Source organism: Scylla paramamosain, chromosome 21 (assembly GCF_035594125.1).
Source record: "Scylla paramamosain isolate STU-SP2022 chromosome 21, ASM3559412v1, whole genome shotgun sequence".
Classification (NCBI taxonomy): Eukaryota; Metazoa; Arthropoda; class Malacostraca; order Decapoda; family Portunidae; genus Scylla; species Scylla paramamosain.
Genome location: NC_087171.1, coordinates 22600205 through 22605511, shown reverse-complemented (window position 1 = coordinate 22605511; position 5307 = coordinate 22600205). Strand labels below are relative to the sequence as shown.

The 5307-nt window shown below is 43.8% G+C and overlaps 1 long non-coding RNA gene across 1 annotated transcript; it reads left to right on the top strand.

The window, feature by feature from the left end:
* The first annotated feature begins 448 nt into the window (after nucleotides 1-448).
* On the top strand, nucleotides 449-3159 carry LOC135111265 (uncharacterized). The gene is made up of 2 exons (XR_010273665.1): nucleotides 449-597; nucleotides 1003-3159. It is a non-coding gene; the product is annotated as an uncharacterized LOC135111265 (long non-coding RNA).
* Nucleotides 3160-5307: the final 2148 nt, after the last annotated feature.

The following is a 5307-nucleotide window of genomic DNA, read 5'->3' as shown; positions in this document are numbered from 1 at the left end:
TTTATTTTATTCACGTATTTTCTTTCCTTTTCTTTCATTTATACTCTTCATTCCACACTTCTCCATAGACGTCGTATCCAGACGTGCCAGGAACGCAAATTACTTCCACTTTCTCTCTCTCCGGAGCCGCATTTAGTGTTTTCTCTTAAATCTTATGTTTTATCCCATGCCGAGTCTCATTCTCATGTAAAAAAATGCTTAAATAACCTTCCATTTATTTATCAAACGCGAGAGAGGTAAAAGTCGAGTGGGCGGCGCGGTGACTAACCTGGTAAGTGCACGCCCACACTCTGGAATCCTATTAATACCTATTGTAACACATGTTGTTTGATGGTGGTCACTATACGAATTATTTCTGTATATTGCTCGTTTCATATTTGTTTGTTTCATAGTATTTACCCGTTTCATATGATAACTACCTAGGAATAATGAGTGTTAATGAGTGTTTCGTTTGTGTATGAATCCCTCGAACTGTAAACCGAGGGAAGGTAGCTCAGGGAGGGACGTGAAGCCGGCACTCTATCTGTGGTATAGCAGCCGCACACACGTTCTTGGATTGAAACCTGTGGATTTATTCCCTGTGAGCGCCAGAGATTGGTGAGTGTTCTTCTGTTATATTTGTGATAGGTTTAGGAATATATTAGGAAAGTGTAGTACATTGTTGCTTGTTATTCCCTCCTGTTGTATTTACTTTACGTTACACCCAGAACTGTTACATATATGTTGTGTTTTTTTGTGATTTCAACGTAAATTGTCGTAGTTAGGTAATCAAACATTCATGTGAGATTTATGTGACCCAGAAGGGTCTTTACACCGTAAGGATAGTCACCATAGCTTGTTAGCTAGTAGTTTATTTATCATGTATTTGTTAATTTATTTTTCTTTGACACGTGTGCATAGTGATTTCATTGATGTGTTGCTCTAATGCCTTCATGTGGACTTTGTGATGTTACTTATGTTAATTTTGTATTGCATAGAGATTAATTAAGGATCCTTTTCCAGTTGAACCGTTCACCCTCAACGTTCACCCGCACGTTCACTCTTACGTTCACCATATGGGACAAGTAAACGCACACATGGGACAAGTAAACACACACAAGAATGAACGAGTGTCGATAGCCTGGCGTAATAATATACCAAGAAGAAATGCCCTTGTCTAACGCCCCTGAGTGGGTGTTACACCTATACTCTTTAGTCGTGGTTTGAAATATCCTGAACGCCAATCAGAATACGTGAATGTGTCAATGGTGAAGTGAACTCTGCCTCTCGAAAAAGAAAAAAAGAAAAAGAAAAAAAGAAATATGCCAGTGTTAGGTCCATTACACCAGTAAACTCAGGAACATTCCCTTTTTCTTTTCCGCTGTGACTTGCACTGCCTTAAGAGAAGAACACAGGATTATCGTGACATTTTCGGAGCTAAATTTACTTCCATTCTTGACTTTCTTCTCTTTATTTGTAAGGAAGTAGCCAAATAACGGGTTTACTTCTCGCTGGTCGATGTCCTTCAGACAATAAGAAATACTCGTATATCGACGTGGATACCTTCCCTACTCGGTGCTCGATCCCTCTGTAAAGTTTGTTACACTTTCCTTTATTACTTTTATTCTGTTACATATGGGCAAGAAATGTAGGAATGGAGGGAAGACGAAAGAGCGGACGGGAGAAAGGAGTGAGGGAGTTCCCAGGGGAGGGAGCATCAAGAAGATTTAAACCTCCCTGGCTGTCATCGGGTCTATACAAATTCTCATCAGACGTCACCCAGACGTCACCCAGCTCCGCTCCTGCTCTCACTCCTGCGTCTTTTAAAAGGCCGGCAGGAAGCAAGGCGCGCACACTCGCCCACGAGCCGCCTAGAAAGGAGCATTTTCGCTTCCAACGACTCTACAAAGAAAAAGGCTTTGGCCTGCTAGACAAAAAAAGAATACCGATAGACAACCCGGCAGTCACTTCGAGGAGCCGCGGTCTTCCCTACGTTCCCTGTGGAGAGAGCCTCACCTAAGGGTATCGCTGGAAGATCGCAGTAACTCACTGGTATAAGTGACTTTTGCCAACTGTTCCTCCTACTCCACCTTTCTTTTCTTCGTACCGGCGACAGAGTCAGGATCGGGCCTTAGGCAAGCCCGCTCCGCGCTCTTTAGCCACCGGGGCCTCTAGTGTTGGCTAGAGCAGCCTAGAGACACCCCGGCAGCGTACAATCCCTACCTCAGGGCTAGATATTCAGGGTCTCCTCTCTCCAGCTAGGATCCCCCTCGGGATATAGGTTCTAGGGCGACAGGAAACAACAATAGGTTGTTTATAGTCCACTCGTGGTTGTAGCACCCTAAAGGCTGTAGCGCCAAAAGGCTGTAGCGCCACTCGCGCCTAATAACACTTTTCCACCACAGATTCTCTCCTACAGGGCTGCAGCATCATAGGGCCCGGCCCTATGATAAGATGGCCGCCCCACGCCCCCCTGACCGGACAATAAGGTACCGGATTAAAACTGCCAACATCCCTGCCGACCTCAGCAATGCCTTTTTTACCAGGACCCAGGTTCCCCACACAAAATGCTTTACATCTGGCCCTTACATTATCGTTGGTTTTGGGTGCGTGGGCGGCGTCCGTGGCTGTGGCTGTGTTGGGTTTGGCTTGCTCGGTTGGTGGCGGACTCTCCTGCTTTCCCCGATAAGGACCTTGACTCCCTTGCCATCTTAGCATGAATATAACACGGGAGAAAAAAAAAAAAAAAAAAAAAAAAATAATAATTTAAGAGATGTCCTTCCTAATTCAAATTGCGCCTGGGTTAAGCCCCAGTGATTATTTCTCCTACTACAGTTCCCTTCTTATCACCCCCTATTCTTCCCACTGTCCCCACTTCCCCCTCCCCACCTTTTCTCTCTTTGTTATGTTATATATCACCTGTAAACTACTCGTACTTGTTTTCTTCTTGCTCTGTTTATATCCCTTGATTCTTTCATTCCTTATTTCATCTCCCTCTCTCTCCTTTCCTTCTATTTAACTACGTACATCCACTACTCATCTTTCTCCTGCTCTGTTTGAGTTATTTACTTATTTTTTTTTATTTATTCTGTGGTGTATAACAATCTCTCTCTCTCTCTCTCTCTCTCTCTCTCTCTCTCTCTCTCTCTCTCTCTCTCTCTCTCTCTCTCACACACACATTTAAACGTCCTTCCGTCCCCTCACTTAGTCAACTCAACGAAGAGGTTAATGGAATGATTTACATGTTTGTGAATAATTCATATGTGGAGACTGTAATTCAAGACTTGAGCACGTCTCCGCCCCTTCTCCCCCCCTCCCCTCCCCACCACCCACCTCAACACCGCTCCACCTCCCGCAGACTGGTTCTCGTCGACAACAAGCAGCAAAGTTCTAACGCGTGTTGTTGTAAGTCACGTGATCGATGCTACAGTTCTCTCTCTCTCTCTCTCTCTCTCTCTCTCTCTCTCTCTCTCTCTCTCTCTCTCTCTCTCGCATCGTTGGACACGTTACACACACCTTTTTAACGCAGATCCGAGCAGTGCCGTGTTATTAAAGTGGAATTTTGAAAACCAGAAGTTTAATTGATATTTGCCACGTGAGGCGCAAAAAGGCGTCCAGTGTGTCGCTGCCGCTGCTCTGGATGGACGTCACACAACACATTTTCCCGCCAGTGGTACGAGTAAAACTAGTCTGGAAAGTGTTGTCATCCTGCACTGTATATTATTACGACATCCTTACGACAGGAGCGCGATCATGTTCCACTTGGCATACGCAGAGTAGTTTTGGTGCACTGTATTGATTAAAACTGGAAGAGGTGTTAGCTTGACCCCTTCCTTGTGTTGCAGGTTGTACGAGGAGAGGGATTTGTTTGGCATCATTCTTGGATGTCGATGTGCTAATGTTGTGCTCAGTTTGTGTTGCCTTACAGTTGAGTAATATTCAGTGGCCACTGAGATGCATTATTAAGCAGGTAGTGTTCCAATAACCATAAACATCTTTGATTTACGTTTCCTTATAGAAAGAGACAGTGTATATTTAGCGTATTTCAAAGGTATCGGTTTATGGGCCATAATTCTGGAGCCTCACCAAAGTGCTTGGTCATAAAGTTGGTGCTGCAGACGCACGCCACGCCTCCTGCTTCACTCGCCACAAGAAACGCCTGCTTCATGACACGTGGAGTACCTTCTTGCTGTGGAAGGATTGGGTGAGGCTTCACTCGCCACAAGAAACACCTGCTTCATGACACGTGGAGTACCTTCTTGCTGTGGAAGGTTTGGGTGAGCCTGAGTGCTGTGTGTAGCAGCTTGTTCCTCCCTTAAACTTGCCGCGCCTTAATTGCTTGTCACGCACAACACCTGTATCACCTTCCCGTCCCATTCATTTCATCCCCAATATGCTCGCTTCATTTGTAACGCTAATTGTGGAAGGGTTCCCTTGTCTTGTTTGAGAAGCAGTGGTAATAATGTCATAACTAAATCTGTTAGAGATTCTTTATCAAGCTGCCGAATTTAGCATTCATAGCGTCTCCGTACACACACACACACACACACACACACACACACACACACACACACAAAGGTAAAAAGACTAATGAAAATACATAATCGGCAACGGTAGGTGTGAAAAACTTATAAGGCGTTTAAATGAATGAAAGTAAAACTTTATTAAGATACGAGGCTTAGGACATTAAGATTTTCAGCTTCATTTGCATTACATGTGGAGAGAGGAAAAAATGTTGAAATACAGCAGCAGAATTTTGACAAGGTAAATATTGAGGTGGAGGACGTAAAATTAAAGAAATGGCTGACGAGGGAGACAAACACGAAGAAGCAATTACAGATAATTAGACAGAGGAGGCAAATGTTGAAGATGTGTGCTCCCTTGGGAAGAAAATGAGGAATGGAAGGAAGAGTGAGCCTGACTAATGAGCGGGTCACAAGTGCAGCCACCAGAGGGAGGGAAGACAGCATTATTTTAGCTGTGGTAAAAGGAAGAAGAAAGAACAGACTGTAAGGATGCTGAAGATGGTCTACAGAGAAAAAAATCATGAAGACAAGCCGCTGCACACCTTAAAGATACACGGACCAGAAATATTATGAACTTGGAGAGCAAGGAGAGGCACAGTAAACCCAGGGAAACTTAGACACAAGAAGTGAAATTCCTCAATGGATATATATGAAAATAATAGAGCAAGAAAACTTAATTGAATTGCCCTGATGGAAAATACGTGACATGAAAATTAAAAGCAATAAAGGCGACACTTTTAAAGAGTTCTAATCTAATAATCTCGTAAGATAATTAGATTTGCCGGAATGCAGAATACATAAA